This window comes from Xyrauchen texanus, chromosome 29 (genome assembly GCF_025860055.1).
Source record: "Xyrauchen texanus isolate HMW12.3.18 chromosome 29, RBS_HiC_50CHRs, whole genome shotgun sequence".
Taxonomy (NCBI): domain Eukaryota; kingdom Metazoa; phylum Chordata; class Actinopteri; order Cypriniformes; family Catostomidae; genus Xyrauchen; species Xyrauchen texanus.
This window is the reverse complement of record NC_068304.1, coordinates 5,175,759-5,195,835: the sequence shown is the minus strand read 5'-3', so window position 1 is coordinate 5,195,835 and position 20,077 is coordinate 5,175,759.

Sequence of the window (20,077 nt, the reverse complement as noted above, 5' to 3'; positions counted from 1 at the left end):
GTGATCAGGGCACAGCCAAGTGATGCAAGTGCAGAGCAAGGCTGGGATGGACACCTGGGGAGAAATTATCTCTCACAGCTGTTGGTGGTTGAGGTGTTCGCTGGAGAGAAATAAAGCTGCAGCTAGAGCCGCAATCAGGGATAGACGCACGGAGCTATGTGTGTGTCTATGTTTACTTGTGCTGAAAAGCAGTCTGTGTCTATGTTAACATGACTGCTGAAAAGCAGTGTGTGTATTTATTTTATGTAAACAGTCACACACTGATTTTCAGCAGCCACAGTATCATAGACACACACTTCTTTTCAGCACAGTAAATAAACCTAGACACACACACACAGCTCCGTGTGTCTCTCTCCGTGCATCAAGTCAATTTTATTTGTATAGCAATTTTCACAACACGCATCGTTTCAAAGCAGCTTTACAGAAACTTGTGCATTAACAAAACAAATTCAACTGTTATATCTATAAAGCATTAGAGTCATCCTTGTGTAGTTTGATTAAATGAGATTGTAAATTGTGTATATAAATTAAATAATTAAATAGTAATTGTATTTAGAACCCCAGTGAGTAAGCTGAAGGTGATTGTGGCAAGGAACACAAAACTCCATAAGATGTAGATTAATAGAGAAAAATAACCTTGGGAGAAACCAGACTCACTGTGGGGGCCAGTTCCCCTCTGGCTAACAAGCATGAATATAATGACAATATTAGTTATTTGTATTTGCAAATCATGGTTTAATAGGTGTAAATTAAGCATTACGGTCCAGTGTTTAAAAAAGAAGATTTTTTTAATAAACTTTAAGATTAATGACTAATGTCTTTGAAGTCCATCCTGGATTAACCGCATACATTCACATAGATGCATTGTCCTTTGTTAATTGGTATAGTTGATAGTCTATGTATTCCATTTCAAGATTGTAGTCAATCAATAGACAAAGGTGATGCAGGCAGCGATCAATGAGGTGCATTGCAGTTCAACTGTCAGGTCATTTGGTGAGGTCTGGTGGGGTCCATCGTAAGTCCAAGGTTCAGGAAGTGGCATATGAAGAATCCGATGTCTTACAGTTGGAGTTGGCGCCAGTTCATCTTCTGAAATTACTACATTAGTACATTTATGTTCTTACATTATGTTGTCTAAAATGCATGCCTAAAACCTGATGTAAGTCAAAGTTGTGTAGGTCATTTGTGTGAGTCTTATGTAAGTTGCATGAATTTGTATGGTTTATACGTGAAGTTGCTGAGACTGACATTCAGAGACATGTGTTTCTCATTGTGAGGGGAGGGGGAAGTAATGTGGGCTCATTTTAAACGATAGATAAGTGTGAATGCTCTTATGAATGCACTTAGATACACACTGCTAAGGCATTTTCTTCAGAGAAATCCCCAGCAAGATTGAGAGCCCATTTGTATGACACACTCTTTAAATAAAAAAATGTGCTTTCTCTGCCATGTCTGATAGCTAAAAGATTTTAATTTGTTGTTTCTTGGCAAGTAACTGGTGTTCCCTGTCAAAAGCTACAATTAATGCTGCACTTGATTCAGCGCTTATGGGTACGTCATTAGGAGTGACCAGCTGTGAATATGTGTGCAACACATCAGTGAAATTGACTTTAATAGAGGCCTTAATAGCCTCTGTTGGTGACATCATCAGAATGTGCCAGTACCAGGGGCTATAAATAGATGTGCCACAGGTGCATCGTCAGGTCTTTTGTCTTCAGACCACTCTGTGATGTGTTTGTGCTTCTCAAGCTCTCTATTTTTCTTCTGATAGGAGTTAGATTTGTCAGGCAGTGTGCAGAAAACTTCTCGTTTTGCTTTGTTTGTTTGGGGGAAGAGCACGCTGCTCTTGCATTGGAGCGAGGCGAGTTTGAGCATTGTGAGCTGTTCACAGTCAAGAAGTTTACTTCCAAGAGCCAGCACCCACCATTCCATTGTGGGGCTCACGTATGGATCTGGCTGAGTAGCGAGAGACGGGTATGTCCCTATCACTCGCTCTCTCTCTCCAGCATGCATCTTCAGTACATGAGGGGGCAATGAATCTCTTGGGTCTGTAGACTTTGAGATGCCTACCTCTGAGTGGTCCTCACGTGATGACAAAGCAGTTGAGGAATTACTCGAGGTCATTACTCCTGCAGTGGCCAGATTACAGCTAGACTGGCCACATGAACAAGAGACCCCCAAATGATCGAAACTAGAAGATTGATTTCTGTCTGGTGGCCAGGAGAAGGGAACACAAAATCAGTCTCTCCCTTTCTTTGAAGAACTCCATGACGAGTAAACTCGTTCATGGGGGAAACCTTACCAGGCTGATTTGTTGAAGGACCTGAGTGCGGGTAGTACAATCAATGAGGAAGCATTCTCAGAGCTTCGTCGAGCCACAGATTTATCTCTCTGAGCAACCAAGCAGACGGCTTGCGCTTTGGTCAGCACGGACAGGCATCTGTGGCTAAACCTCACGGGCATCAAGGACAAGGACAGCGTATTCCTAATTGATGCCGATTGGCGATTCAGTGAATACAGTCGTCACCAGGTTTCGGGAGGTGGAAAAACACGAGGAAGCCTTTGTGCAACTCCTTCCTTGCTGCACTCAGGGGGAGGGGCTGTCGGCAACCCAGCATGTCCGGGTCCTTCTAGAAGGGAGGCTCAAAAACAAAGTGTCGTGAGTCGCGCCCCCTCGTAAAGATTGGGGACTGCTTTGTCACCCTCAGCAGCCTCCAAAGCAAGGACCATTATATTCAAAAAGAAGTCCTGAAGGTCTTGCCCAGCCTTGTGGGGGTAGCCCCCCTCGGGATGGGGTGCGAAAACATCTACCTGCTCCTTCCCTACACCCCCACGAAACCTCTCCATCCCCACCTCCTGTGGTGTTACGGGGGGCAGCGGTTTCCAGTGAAATGTTGTGTGTTCCGTTGCTTCCTGTTGTTGCCCAGGACACGGAATATCCGACATCCCCTCAACGGGAAGTATCAAAATTGTTATCCATTTCAGAGAACCTGGCAGTGTGGAGCTACTGCCAGGTATTTCTATGTGGGTCCTAAAGACAGTAGAAAATGGCTACAGAATTAAATTCGTTCATCGTCCTCCGTGTTTAAATGGCGTGATTCCCACTATTGTGAAACTGGAACAAGCACATTTACTGTCACAAGAGCTGCAATATCTTCTGGTCAAAGGGCCATAGAACATGTTCCCCTTCTATAGAGAGTGACAGGTTACTACAGCAGATAATTCCTGGTTCCCAAGAAGGATGGGGGATTGCATATAATTTTAGATCTTCGAGGCCTGAACTGCTCAGTCAAGGCACTCAAGTTCAAGATGTCAAGACGATCATGTCACAAATTCAACATCGTGATTGGTTAGTCACGATCAATCTCATTGACACATTCTTTCATATTGAAATACTGCCACAACACAGGAAGTTCCTGAGGTTTGCTTTTGGGGGCAAAGCTTACCAATATCGGGTTCTTCCATTCGGCCTAGCCTTATCACCTTGCAAATACACAAAGTGCATTGATGCATCACTGGCTCTATTGTGACTCCAGGGCATCCGCATTTTGAATTATATAGACGACTGGCTTATACTATCAAAATCGCAAGAACTGGCATTACAGCACAGAAATATTGTCTTATCTCATCTGGTTTTTCTGGGGTTGAGACTCAGTGACAAGAAAAGCATTCTCTCTCCTGCCCAGAGAACGACATATTTAGGGATCGTATGAAATTCGATCACGATGAGGGCACAGCTGTCTCCCGCTCAAATCGAGACCATTCCTTGAGACCTTAAACAAAGTCAGGCTAGGCTAAGATCATACTGTTCTTTAGTATCAATGGATGTTAGGTCTCATGGAATCTGTGTCCTATGATTCCTATGGGCCTTTTGCATATGAGACTGTTCCAGTTGTGGCTCAAAGCCAGGGGATTTCATCCAAGGACCAATCCCCGAAGGCAGATAAGAGTTACACTCTGTGGGCTACGTACCCTCTCTATGTGGCTCAGACCCCAGTTCCTCACCTTGGGTCCCACTCTAGGTGTGTCTTGCCGTCACAGTCTGTTAACGACAGAAACCTCCCTGTCGGGCTGGGGAGCGGTCTTAAGTGGACATCCAGCTCAAGGGGAATGGGAAGGTCATCAGCTCATTTGGCACATCAACTGTCTCGAGTTGATGTTTATATTTCTGGCCTTGAAGTACTTCCTCCAGCATCTGAGAGGCTGCCATGTCCTGGTGCGGGTGGACAACACAGCGGAAGCCTCTTACATAGACCACCAAGGAGGTTTGCGGTCGTGCCAGCTAAACAGACTAGCGCGGCAGATTTTCCTTTGGGCCCAGGGCAAGCTCCTGTCCCTCAAAGCAGTACATATCCCTGGATGCCTGAATGTGGGAGCGTATTTAGTGTCCAGACAGAAAATACTGATGGGAGAATGGACACTCCACCCCCAGGTATTGAAACTAATCTGGTTAAGATTTTACGAAGTAGAGGTGGACTTTTTCACCTCCAACAGGCAGCACAATGTCCCCTCTACTTCTCTCTGAGTCACCCAGCCCCCTTGGGTCTGGACAAGATGGCGCATACACGGTCCAAAATGTGCCTGTATGCGTTTCATCTGGTTTCTCTGCTCCTGGGAGTTCTAGCCAGAGTTCGCCAACAAGGATCTTGCCTCTTACTGATAGCGCTGAGTTGGCCAAACAGAGTAAGGTTCTTGGAGATAATATCTCTCCTCGACGGCTCACCTTGGGCGATATCAGAGAGGAGGGACATTCTGTCTCAAACGCAGGAGACAATATTTCATAACTGGCCTGAGCTGTGGAAACTGCATGTTTGGCCCCTGAAGGGCACCAACTGAGGGACACTGGGTTTTCACCTGAAGTTATTGAGACCATTCTGAGTGTTAGGGCTCCTTCCACTAGAAAAAGTTATGCCAATAAATGGGGTGTCTTTGAAAGGTGATGCACTGCACGTAATGCAGATCCAGTTAACTGCCATATTGCTTCAATTCTGGACTTCCTGCAGGAGAAATGATCAGCAGGCACATGCCTCAGGACAAACTTCACAGACTGTGTCACATTGGGTGAGGGATGCTATTGCCCTTGCCTATGAGGCGTGCAGTCAAGCTTCGCCAGTAGGCATCAGGGCTCATTCTACCAGAGGGGTCACTTCTTCTAAAGCTTTGGCGGGGGTGCTGCTCTGCAGCATGTTTGTAATTTGGCAGGCTGGTCCTCTCCGCAAACATTCATAAGATTTTATAGTTTGGATGTTCATACCACTCCGGGCTCTCACGTCCTTGAGTCAACATCACAAGCTCATGTCTGAGACCTTTCACATTCTTGTGAGCACTACACAACAGTAAGAGGTCCAGACACCCACAGTGCAGCGGCGTGGGTATTCTCATTCCCTTAAACGCTTGACAGGGAACGTCTCCGGTTACTTGACTGTAACCCTTGTTCCCTGAAAAAGCGGAATGAGATGATGTGCTTCATTGCCACACTTAGGATGTCCCAGGACTGCTCTTCAGACAAATATACTGTACCTGACGATGCACCTGTGGCACATCTATTTATATGGTACTGGCGCATTCTGATGATGTCACCAACAGAGGCTATAAAGGTTCTAGTCAACTTCAATAATGTGTTGCACACATATTCACAGCTGGTCACGCCTAAAGATGTTCCCATAAGCTCTGAATCAAGCGCAGCATTAAGTGCAGCTTTTTCAGGGAACATGGGTTACAGTCATGTAACCTGAGACGTTTGGCCCTGTGACTTCACAATGGGGAAAAATATATATAAAGTCTTCAGAACAGTTGATTTGCATGGAGGACATGGAGATCTAGATTGTTAAAAAAAGTTTTTTCTTTTTTCCTTTTTTCTTTCAACAGGCAAGGTTGCGTATCTTTATACAAACAAATAGGGCTGGGCGTTTTTTTTCAGATTAATTCGATTTTGCATTATTTTTTTAATCGAGAAATCGTTAGTTTGCAAAAAATATTGCAAATGCTATAGTTAGATATGTTGTCAATACACCAAAGGCTGAATAAGAAAGAGAAAAATAATTCATTGCACTTGTGTTAATGCCGCTCCAGATCTGATAAGCTGCATGTGTTGTGTGCTCCAAATTAATGTGACAGGTTAACAACATGGAGACTGATATAAAAGACAGCGGTAATATTCCCAGAATGATTGTACACAGTGTGATTGTAGCTCAGCTCTGTCCATCATGCAGGTATACACCAGCTTAAGACCATAACTGGCCTCGGCATGCACATGTTGATGAATGGTCTCCATTCTTTTCACCCATAAAAAAGCATTAGTTATGTGTGACAGTTATGGGCGATTCATTTCATATCATGGAGAGGTTATATATTGGAGAATCAAACATCCACCACTCCTTTTGCCATGATGATTTAGATAGATTGCTAATTGTGCTTTAATCCGTGATGTGTTTCAAGTGTACCGCATCGATAGCCGACATTTGGAAAGCGAACATTTTGACAAACTTAGCTTAGCTGTAATTATTTCATATTGCTGCGCTGCTCAGCATGATCTATATCTGCAGGGGTATATAAATATACACACAAATTGTTTGATATACAATGAATACTTTCTAGATAAACTTGTTAATTTATATATATTGATTTCAAGATAACTGTCTAGCTATACTTGTGTGATATGTTCAAGTTTGAGGGCAATGGAGGAGTCAAGAGGCAGCGAACTGTCAGTGTGAGTCTTTCTGCTCTCACTCTTTTGTGTACAGCATAGTTACTTTTGTTATTTTTTCACTCAGGCAATAATTCACTTTCAACATAAATATAAAAGGCTTCAAAACACTGATTAGATCTCTAACACTCTGAAGAACATGCCAATGCTGTACACTCAGTCTCTCTCTACTGTTTCTCTCCCACACTGATGTTCTGGCGTGCCTTATCAGGTCTCCCTCCACCATCACATTAATGAGAGACAGGAGTTAGAATAATCATAACCCAGGTGATGAGCCTTACCGCTCTCCTGCAGACAGACACATGACAACGCCCCCATGCCACAATTTGGTTTAGATCAAATCAATACCTACCCTGGCTAAAAATTATTTTGAAGTTTTCTTATTCTATTATTTTGGAACATCTGGTATTTTGGAACAACTATTTTGCACACCTTTGTTTCCTATAATGGATAGAACCAGATTGCCTCGCATTCTAATAAAGAACATACAATTTTAATGATTTTGGAGTACAATTAAAAGTTGAAAGAATCTAATCGTGATTTGTCCATAAGTTTAATAAAAATCAAGATTTATCGCCCAGCCCTACAAACAGAATGTTCATAATTGTTTGCATAAATAAAACAGGCTACTAATACTGAGAAAATGAACTAATTAAAAAGGCAGATGCTATTTGCACCCTGGTGCAAATAATGGTAGAAAATAATTGGTGTCAGGTATTATTTGCATATATCCATATTTAAATCCTAACATCCAGTATGGGCATTACTGCAGTGTTTATTGAATTTATTTGGAGTCCCACAGATACACTACATTAAACTCTACCCCTAAACATAACCTTAATCTTACCTTAGACAAAATAAAAAACATTCTACAGTAACCATGGTTTCATGTGGGAAGTGGGATCAACAGACCCTGCCTCTGGATCAAACCCTTCTCTGCAGTCCCCGACATTCACCGTGACTAAATCACTTATAATTTTTATCTATTATTTTAGGTAGCATTAAAAGAAATATTAAGAGTGAAAAAGGAAATCGCATGGGAAAAGAGTGGAACAAAACACAGATAGGAACTGCGGTCGCTAGGTCAACAGTGTACATTCACACATTGTCTTTACATCCCATGCCTCTGCAGCGACATCTATTGGTTAGTTTATTGTATATTTCTGTAGTTCCACCAGACTATTGGGGTGCAAATAGCTGCCCTGCGTGGCAGATGCTATCCTTTGGATATTGAGGCCAAATAGCTGCCCTGCGTGGCAGATGCTATTTACACAGGAGTGCAAATAGACATTCCATTAAAACAAAATTTTTATATTTATATTGTGGCTCATTTAATAACAAAAACAATAAAAATAACAATAGCAATAATAATAACAATAATACTATCGGTAGTAATAATAATAGCAACAGCACAAACACTTCATCATAACATCAAGAGTGGAAGCCCTTGGCTTTGTATTGTTAACTAAATTTGGCCCTTAGCAACAACCTCAATGCCTACTTCATGTTATTGCACACTTGGCCCTGCCCACTGGTGGCTCAGTTCATCAAGAGAGAGTGAGAGAGCAGGATACAGGCCTACTGTTTTACCTCTTGTTGTTTTGTGCATAAACTGCTCAAAAAAACTGATATTTCATCCATCTGTGCTTTTTTATTGTTGGCGTATGTTAACACACACTAGATGGACGTTTTTGACCATTTTTATGCATTTCCGGCAATGTGCACCTCAGTGTAGGATGATCCAGGATGTGTGCGAGGATTATGTATGTGCATAATATGGATGAGTCATCTGCGTATTTCAGCATGGATTGCATGTTTTGTCGACTGATATCAGCGTGGATTGCTTGTGAAACACCCATAAAACGATTCAAGCTTTGGCAAGGAATTGCATGATGTTAGCCAATCAGAACAGTGGGTGTTTACATTGAAGTTTAAAGGAGGAGCTGAGGCCAAATCAGTGCATTTAGACAGAGGACCAGAAACAGGGTGGAAAATGTATATATATATATTCATAATCATATATTACAAAATTATTATATGTTTTGGTTAATAAAAAAACTTCACTAACATCATCAGTGGACCTCAGGAATGATAATAAATCTATAAAAAGAGAATTTCATGACCCCTTTAAAATGTAATTTTAGCAATGCAGCCATTTATTTAACTGAGGATCTCCATCATCAAATGTTCAATTGCAGCAAGATATCAGTCTTATTGTCCCAGAAACTTTGCACAAAGTCTACAGTAGTACATCACTTCATCACTCAAGTATGGACAGTAACTTTATAATAGGAAAAACTGTATCACACAAGAGGCCATTTCCCTTTTGGACAGTCTGTGTTTCTTTCTCAAAGTTTTTTGATATTAAAACTATGTACTTTTGAACGTGATCTACAAAAAAAAATGGTTTTGTCCCTTTTGGATCTCCATAGATCAAGGAACATTGTTTATGGGTCACAATATTTTTACCTATCATTGATTTGTCGGGTGTTTTAAGCTTGTTTGGAAGATAGCAGGCTGTAAATAGGTGCTTATGAGAAAAAAAAGGGTAGGCTTGCGAGGTTTTCCAAAATATGTGAGGTTGAAGGCATTGTGTCTTTATAAAAGGAAGAACCCCTTTATTTTAAGGAGAAATATTTTGTTAAATACTGCTGTTTGTCTCTACGTTTTTGACCCACTTATAAACTAGGTGTATTCTAGTACCAAGCTCTACCAGATACTATACTACAGGAACAACACATCCAACCAAATCAACTCTATTATCGTATGCACAGACACAAACATATATTTCTACAAATACTCCATGTCTGTTCCCTTGTGAGTGTTTTAATTATGGTATTATGCTCAGACTAGGAGCTTCGGTTCATCACCTTGTGCTTGCCAATCTTGTTGAGGTCTTTACAAAGAGAGATAAATGTTTGCTACACAATATGATTTTAATTACGCACATTGTCCATGGCTCGCCGGCGTGAGTGTCTCCTTCCCGCACTTCATTGTCTCAGACAGAAGAGATAATCAGTGAGGAGAGAATTACACCAATAACAAAACCATGTTAATCATCCACCAAAGACATGATGGCTTAACACATGGGGGCTTGTTGAGAATATATGAAAGCATTGTATGCAGGGCTGGGCGATATGGTATAAATATTATCACAATATTCTTTTTCATATCATTCGATATCGATATTTGTCATGATTTTGAATCACATTTGCACATTGCACATTTTTTTAATTTCCAAAAAAAAGAAGAGAAAAAAAAATACAAAAAAATCGAAATAATCTTTACAAAACTGCCTTGGGGGGCCAGTCACAGCCAATACAGTGGTGTCTGAGGGATCTTCTATGAAAATATTACAATATGTTATCAATTGAGTGCAGTTGGATATGAATGTTATAAGATGATCTGTTCATTTTGAATCATAATGACAGTATATATATATATATATTTTTTTTACATTAAAATTATTTTCATATTTCTTTACATACAGATAGCCAAGTATGGGGGCATAGAATCCCTTGTGACTGAGGAATGATACTGTATGGGGCTTCAGGGGTATCTCCAGAGAGAAACTTTTGAAAATGTAAATGTCTGAATGGACCATTTTTCTATTTTCATTAAAGTGAGAAAGACTAGGCTGCAAATTAGTAATTGTTTTTTTTCATCCTTGTCAGAGATGATGAAATCTGAATAATTTCACAAAATTAGAACTGTAATCTATTTCTTTATTATTAAAGGCTTGGAACATGCTGATTGATAAAACTAAATGTAGAAAACGTTAATTGTCTAAAGGCGCTCTGGAAACACGCACCTCATGTTTACTCACATGTGGGGAAAAGAGGATGCGGGTGCGGTCCGGGACAGGGCATCGGTGAAGCGTGTTTCAGTGCTAGAGAAAAATATTCAAGAATACAGCACAAAAAGATCAGATATGATGAAACCGGCGCTGTTGTTTTGTCGTGCTGCAAACTAGAGACGCGGAGAGGGCTTAACCGTCGTCATGATGTCTTGCAGTCAAGATGGAATCAATCTTTGGTCCGGATCCGGAACGCGGTGACCTGCGTAGTGGGGGCTATAGCAACTTCATACAATCTGAGGCTGCATTTCCACTGACGCTGAAGAAATCCGCACAAAGCCTCTCCCAACGCTAGGGAACTGCTTGCCCCGCACTGCTGTCAATTTTACAATCCACCTCGCGAGCTTGACGCTCGGCTTCCATAGGAAGGAATTGAAAGCGCTTGCTCACATTCACTCAATACATCCAGTGGAAACATACGACAAGAAAGCCAAACTGCTAGTCTTTTTAGCAACACGCATGTCTAGATGTAGAACACCGTCTAAATATTGAAAATTATTCAAAAGCTTGAATAACTCAAAAGAGACTAATGTTTGTCCCATCTATTGTACCATCTACACCAGGTAGCCCTGTGATGGCCATGGATGCCACCTTATTTTTTCTACAGTGAATGCGCATCTACAGGGAGATCAGGGATTTTCTATAGAGCTACTGTTGCATGCCCTGACAAGCTCTGCAGAACTCCACATAGGAATGAATGGGAGATTATTGTGAACGCCGCAATATTTGGCAAATTATTCTCATAAACAATATTATTACATGGGCTGGTATGAAGAGTGACATTGTAAAGCTTTTTTATCAGACGTTTTATAAAATAATTGTTAAATTGCACAGTAATTTGATTGGAAAATGTGCAGACAGTGAATCAGAATTGAGGCAAACGACCATCACAGTCACATTAAAAGAGAAAAGGGTCACTTGATAGCGATTACAAACCTCATAACATTGGTTAAAGTGAAAAGGTAACTGCTGTGCATTCAACAAGCATTATGCGCACTGGCATATTTTCATCGCAGTGTAATATGGGATTTGGAGTTCATCTCATCATAGAAGCACACAAAGAGGAGCATTGAAGGTTCTAAAAAACTAGCCCTTCCATTTTCCGAGCCCCGGAAGTGGTTACAATGAGTGATGGATGGAATGGGGGAAAGCTCAAGTGAACTGACTAGTTTGTCTATTCTTTGTTTGACGTCAGAAAACATTTAAAAATAAAGATATTTGAGCAAAGTCTTTTTGAGATATTTGAGCTGCTGGTTCATTATGACAGCCGCTTCAGTCCCGTTTTTGCTGGTAAATGGCAGCACAAATGCCGATTGCACCAGCTTGATAGTACACGTCTGAGCCCAGCCTAGTGTATTCACACTTGTTTGATCATATGTGCGAAAATTCTGTATCATTAAAATATTAAAATACATTGACTGGATTGTGACGTGGATTGTTAATCAGGAAAGGATGACTGATTTTAACTTCAAGTAAATTGGTAAGTGCTTTTTGCATTGTTATAGCAACATCAGCATAACCTTGTACCCTGACGAAACAACATTTATTGTAAGCAACATTGAAATCGCAAATATTATTAGATAGATTTTTCCAGGTATTATAGACCTCCTTGGTAGATTCATATTATTTTTTAATTTTTTTTTTAATGTCCGTTCGGAGACGTTCATTTCACAATTCAGTCATGCTGCAGTTAAAAGTAGGCTTGCTTGAGCATTAAGTGTTGTTTCAAGTTCTGGTTTTCGTGCATGGACGTGTTTTTAAAATGTAAATTGGTATTACTACTCTTTTCCATCTGCACTACAAGGCAGCATACAGTATGTGCCCTTCAAGGGGAGTCATACATTTCACAATTATAAGTTCCAAGCACATTAATTATAAAGCAAAGTCATATTTACAAGTGGGTAACTCAGAATTCTTGATACTACCCAAGGTGTGACATTGGAAGATTGGAAAAGTTGTGTCAACATGAAAGATGATGGGAAGCAATGATTTTGCTAAATAATTTAAACTTGTTTATTCCAATAATAATAATTTATTATTTATGACAGTGAACTAATGACTCACACTTCATAGTTTGCTTTAAACAAATTTATTTAATATTTGTTAGATACCATGCATTAATAAATCATATATGCTGTGTAGCCTATAAGTGATGCAGGTTTATTTACTTATGTTTATTCACAGGTACAACAGAAAAAGAGACTTAGCATGTTGTAATAATGAATGCCCAACTCAGTGGTAGGAGCTTCTCTGGTCCATGTGAGCCGAAACTGCACACACTCCCTTCCAGTGCTAATTCGGACAGACTTTAGTCTTGGGGTGTTCGTGTGGGATTTGCATGTATGATTAAAATACTCAAGCAGCATTATCACAACATTCATTCTCATATTCATTTTAATAGCAAGGTTATTCCTTTTATGGTGATGTACAGCTTCTGAATATTGACATTTGAAAATTTTGTTTTTTTTAGTTAAGGACCCTGACAAAAATTAACCATGGTTTTCTTATAGTAATATTGCAGTAACCATGACTTTCTGAGCAGAAATTATGGTTTTGATACAATTAACCATGGTTTTATAACAGTAAAACTGCAGTTTCTATATAGTAACCATGTTTATATTTGTGTTTATCAATAGATTATTCTTTGGATTTGGCAGTTAAATAAAGTAACATTTGATAATTGTTTTGTAATTATTTGCAAATGTTACTTAAGGGCCTGTTATTATATTCATTGATTCAATATGAAAAATACCTATTAATGAAAATGACTTACACTGCGTAGAATAATATTGTGAAGAATTATTCAGTTGTTAAACCTTGCTTATTTTTTAGCTAATTTAAAAATCATTAGTGATTGTGTTATCTTTTATTCATATTTATAAAAATTCATAGCACATGATGATTCCATGAAGTGCACATATGTATACAATTTGGTCACGTAACAGGGTTAATTCGTGGGGACAAGGAGGAAACGGGAAACGTGTCTTCAACTCAAACAGGTAATTTTATTTATTTAACTCAAATAGAACACAGTCTGGGCATGTGTGTGTGCTAGCTCTCTCTCTCAGTCTCGGGCATGGTTCTTCCTTATATCGCTCTCCACATTGCTAAATGCAATCAGAAACATGTTAGATCTATTGTGCTCAGGTGTGTGCACCCTTACTGCTTTCTCAAACTCTCCACCATACCCTCATCTCAACATTCTCCCAATGCCCGACTCAGGCCAGGGAGCTGCCCTTCCTTCATGTGGTGGAGCCACTGGAGAGCTGCATGGTCAGAACAGAGGGTGAAGGCACTTCCCAACAGATAGTTTCATAGGGTGAGAACAGCCCATTTGATGGCCAGACATTCGTTTTCAAAGGTGCTGTACTTAGACTCTCTCATCAATAACTTGCAACTAATGTACAGCACCAGCCGCTCCTCCTCCTCCACCACCTGCGAGAGCACCATCCTCATCCCCTATCCGAAGCGTCCGTCTGTAAAACAGCTTTCACCTTTGTAAATGCCTGTTGACACTTCTCAGTCTACTGGACCATGTATGGGGCTCCCTTTCTAGTGAGATCAGTCAGCGGGCTAGTGACGTCTGAATAATTATGCACAAACCTAATAGTCAGCCAGCCCCAGGAACTGTCTCACCTCCTTTTTGGTCATGGGTCTTGGGCAGGTCGCAACCACTGCCATCTTATCAATTTGGGAACGCACCTGCCTGTGACCCAAGTAGAACCCCAGATACCATACCTCCATCCGTCCAATTGCACACTTCTTGCAGTTTGCCATGAGTCCCGCTCATTGCAGCGACCTCAGAACAGCCCTTAGATGCTGCATATGCCGCTGACAATTGTGAGTGTATATGATTGATGTCATCCAGAAAGGTAGCGTTGTAAGCTGAGTGCGGTCTGAGAACTCGGTCCATAAATGCGCTGAAACGTAGCCGGGGCCCCGAACAAACTGAATGGATGTTTCACAAATTGGTGAGAGAGCCATTTTTCACAGGACTTTTTCAAGTCCAGTGTTGAACAAAAGTGAGCTGTGCCCAGTCGATCGAGCAGTTCATCAATACGAGGCATTAGGAATACATCAAATTTAGACACTGCATTGACTTTTCTGTAATCCACGCAGAACAGAACCATTGCTCTTGGGACTAGAATGACCAGGCTGGAAGAGTCGCTGTGGGATTCTTCTATTACACCCATATCGATCATTGCATTTAATTCTTCCCAAACTACTTTTTGTCTTGTGCTCAGGAAGCCAGTAGGGACGACTACGTACCACTACCCTGGGCGTAGTTTTGATGTGATGCTGTATGAGGTTTGTATGTCCAGGCATAGTTGAGAACACGTCTTCAATTCTTTCTGCAACTTGGCAACCTCTATTGCTTGAGATGGTGAAAGGTGGTCTCCACAAGTGACCGGGGGGACATGATTAGCTTTTATGATCACCTCTGGCCTGAGCTCCGCCCCCTCTGGAACTACCATTGCCAACATCACAGGGATCGCCTCCCTCCATCATTTCAGGAGGATTAGGAGGTATATTTGATGTTCGTCGCTTCTATCTGTTTGTTTTGCCTCATAATCGAGATCACCCACTCGTTGTGTGACCTCCAATGGCCCTTGCCACTTGGCTAGTAATTTAGCTAGGAGTAATAAAAGCATTTTATCTCCCTGTGCGAATTCCCATAGCCGAGCTCCCCAATCATACAGCCAGCTTTAGCGTTCTTGGAGCAAATTCTCATGTGTTAGTTGACCACAAGTGTGGAGTTTTGCTCTAAGATCAAGAACGTTCTTAATTAAATTTTTGCTGTTTGAAGGTCCCGCCTCCCATGTTTCTCTCTGTGTTGGCTTGTGGGACCTCTCACACAGCAAACTTTTTCGAACAAAATTCTAGCTTCTTTGTGTACAAACTTAAGAATCATATTCTTCATGGTTATATTAAACCGTTCCACCAACCCATATGTTTGTGGGTGGTAAACACTGGTGCAAATCGATTTAATACCCAATAATTCATACAGTTCATGTAGTGTTCATGACATAAATGTAGTGCCCTGATCAGTGAGGGTTTCTTTCAGAATCCCCGCTCAGGAGACATTTCTGAAGAGTGCCTACACAACACTACATGATGAGATGTTGTGCAGGGGCACTGCTTCGGGATATTGTGTTGCATAGTCCACCAGAACTAATACAAATCAATGCCCGTGTGCTGTCTTTTCTAATGGCCTGATGAGGTCCATACCAATTATTTGAAAGGGGACCTCGACCAAAGGAATCGGGCTCAAAGACATTCTCGGGGTGGCCGGCAGATTCACCTGCTGACATTCACGACATGCCACACACCATCTCTGAACATCCCCTTGAATGCCTGGCCAATAAAAACAGGCCATTAGACGGTTTAGTATTTTTTCTCACCCTAAGTGACCCGCTATTGGATTATGAGGAGCCATTTAGAATAACATTTCCCGACGGCTCTTCGGTTTTAACAACTGGGTTATATCTTCTTTTGTCTTAGCATCCTGCATCACTCGATACAACCGATAATTTATAATAGGATGGGTGAGGCGGGAACTAACCGCAGCCTCCACTCTATGCTTTTGCCCCTGCATTTTAATAATGAGTGTCACTACAGGGCAATTGTGAATATCCCCATGCACACACCACACCTTAACCATTTTATTTGAGCCCAAAGCCTCGTCTTTAACCAAATATTGTTGGATAGTGGTCTGATTACATCCAGTATTCACCAAGGCTTGATATGTACTTCCCCTGATACTCACAGGTATTCTGTATGCTCGGGCTCGATCGGGGGCATCCCGCAGAGTGTTGGGAAACCGGACAAATTTTCCCACCTTCATTACGGTGCATTGGTCCTGGAAATGCCCAGGTTCCCCAAGACTCCAACCGACCGGCACAGGCGTTACGCATGCACTTGCAATCGCGGGTTCAACCACTTGAGGGTTGAGAGCAAAGAGACATCAGGGTCAACAGCAGCAGGGTAACCTCTCGGGATTGGGGAGCTGGCTTCAGCGATACCTTTCCTTGCCTCCGGGGTACTGGGACAGGCTGCATGACAGGGAAAGACTGAGAGAGAAGAGAAGGGGTAAAACACAAGGGAGGGAGAGAGAGTGGAAGGGCTCTGCCCTCGGATATGCTGACATATGGTCCTCAGCCAGTTGGACAGCTTCCTCCAGCAATGTCATAATGTGGGACAGAACCCACTCTGCCATTCCTTCCGGCAGACGACGAATCAGCTGTTCAAGCACCACAAGATCGATGACTCCCTCTGCGTCATGGTCCTCAGCCAGCAGCTACTTTCGGCAAGCATCACAGAGCTGTTGCATGAAGGCAAACTGTCGGCCGCGCATGTCAATTTTCTTTGAACGGAAAGTGTTGGTGCTGTTCGGGGCTGCGACCAACCCGCTGCAAGATGGACCAACGGTGAGGACTCCATGTCAACCCATGTTACCTCCAAATTCCTGGGTTTCAGCACCAATGTAATGCTGTTCATTCATGGGGACAAGGAGGAAACGGGAAACGGGTCATTTGTATTACTTTAACTCAAAATTGTTCACTCAAATGGAACACAGTCTTGGCATGTGTGAGCTAGCTCTCTCTCTCAGTCTCTGGAGTTTTTTTCACCTTATTTCGCTCTCCCCATTGCTCACTGCAATCAGAAACATGTGTTATACATATTGTGCTCAGGTATGTGCACCCTTACTGCTTTCTGTCTCTCTCTGGACTAACGCTCCACCTACCTCCACAGGCCAATGTTCACTTTTCATAATCAATTTGTGCAATCACATGTAATGTCAAATGCAAAATCAGCTCCCGTAAGTGCACTGAAATTGTGAAATGTTATTAACTGGTTAATGAAGGTCAAATAAAGTCTTCAGTATGACTCAGTCTCAAAGCACGCCAGACTGAATAACTTGAAGATAATTTAATTACTTAAAGCAAACACTCAAGGGGGTCCTGCTCAACTCATTTATGGGATGTAATGATTTTCCAGGCATGCTTTACAGAGCTATTTATCAAAGCACAAGCGAGCTGGCATGACACAAGTACTTAGTTAGTGTCATCATACCAGACGCTCCACAGATTTATGATATAAGTCTTCTGTATTTCTTTCACTCTTTCATTGATTGTGCAGATTTGGGTTGTTCAAAATACTCTGTATAAAACCAGTTATTGAACTCAACTAAAAGGGACAGTGCATCCAAAAATGAAAACTCTGTCATCATTTATTCGCTCCCATATTCCAATCCAGTGTGACTTTCTTCCGGGGATCACAAATGGAGATTTTGTTGACTTTCAGTGTTTGGGAAAAAACATGCAATGAAAGTGAATGGTGACTAAGACTATACATACTGCCTGTGTTCCACAAAAGTCTTACAGGTTTGGAGTAACATGAGGGTTACTGAATGATGACATAATTGTAATTTCTAGGTGAATTATCCCATTAATTGTAGGGAAATGGGTAAGACAAAAAATAGTAGCAGGTCAATAGTTTATGTTCTATAAATGAGCTTGTTAACAGATTTGCTTGTTTGGAATGAATCATTTGATCAAATGTAAAACAAATGAATGTATTATTATAATCTATTTTATTAAAACATTTAAGCACTGATTTACTGAGATTTCAAAGAATGGTGCTAATTTGCTTGTGCAGTCTATGTAATTGTGTGTGCGCTTCGTGGTCGTTTTGCAGGTGATTTACAAAGAAAAATTGCGCAAATAACTACACATGCAAATATGTTTTACACACCCTCCAAAAGGAGGCTTTTGTACAGCTCTCACTTTATACCATTTTATTTGTATTCAATATAGCATGTTTATTTATAGGATTTAATGATATCATTATAAAATCCCTGCTATTTAACAAGTTTAAGAGTAGTTGATGAGAATGCATATGACACTCTTTACTTGAAATGTTCATAATTAACAAAGAAAATACAATATTATGTACATGTTAAGTCATCGCACCACTAATGTATGAAATCCGAATTTCAAACACTATCATCTTGATCATGGCTAAGTTAGCTGCACACGAGAAAGACATGGGAAGCTTCAGAGAACCTTTTTTCACAGAATTATCAAGTTTGCATATGTTTTTATACAAGCAACCCTTTAGAAAATTGGGGCCTTAGTCTTTTGTCAGAGCTCAGGTGAAGCATATACTCATTTAACATGCTCACACGGGTAGTCCACATGTTGTTACTGCATGTTCCAGTACCCTCACATTAACCCCCATTATGTAGAGTTACTAAAAAATGCCATCCCCCATTACTCAACGGACCAGTCTTCAGAGGATTTGTAAAAATGTGTACATCTCTAAAGCTGTACATACTTAAAAGTTATTATGTTTTAAATTCTGTAAATGCATAGTACATTTCAGCGTCTATCCAAATGCACATATTACAAACAAATACATTGAACAGCTTGTGATGCGCAAATGGCTCACGCACACAGCGCGAGTCTTGTCGGGGGTAGGCTCCTCGCCCCTGCCTCCTATCTCCGGCAGGATATGATGGTTCCGAGTACAACTCCCTTGGACCGCCAGGCAGGGCCTACGCCAAAGAGAGACATTACTTTTCTGTTTTACATTCATCAAATAAATAGAATCTTAAACCTCACTCAAGCCTGCATGTCTTCCCGATAGAAAGACTTTTCTTCACACAATGCTATCCCATGTCATCTGAACACCTTTACTAAAGCGCATGACTTGTAAGGTGATATTTTAACATTTAAATTACATAACCAACTAGATTTACAAGCTTGTACGCTAGCTCAACTGTTAGAGCATTGCACTTGCAATGTAAAGGACAAGTGTGCAAGTCCTGAAGAGCATGCAAGTCGACACGTGAGCCGAAAGTGTCATAGAAGCATCACAAAATGACATGGTTGTTTCAGCAATCATGTTTTTAATTTCAAATGTGTTTTTTATGATACTATTGATTACATTAGCTTTAAGGTTTAGGGTAGGGAGGTGTGTTTTGTTGATTTAAAACTCAAATGACCATTTACCTTAACCTCACCTGTTTAGGGGGAAATTTAGCTCACTTTTGGCGGCACAGAGTGGACATTAAACTGCCGTTTAAATTAGCAAACATTTTACCACAGTCAAGTAATTTTAATGAGATCAGTCTCTATTTTAGATTAAAAAATGTAACTTTTGACATTCAAATAATTATGAGTCAAAATAAAGGTTGCATCAGGAATTACTTCTAGTTCATTCAACACACTTGAAATGAAAGGTGAAGTTAAGCACGTTTCATGGTGGTATACAGTATTTAGTTTACTCTGTTGCATACTGCACATTTTGATAAACGTAGAAGGTCATCCAGATATGCCATGCATATAGACAATTTGTATAATGTGCACAGCAACACACTGTGGAAAAATTATTTTAATATGCTATTCTGAATACAGCCATTGTGTACCACTACCATTATCTGAAATTACAAATTTAGAAGCAGAATAAAAGATGTTGCTGCTTGAGCCAGTTCTCTTACGAGAGGTTCTCTC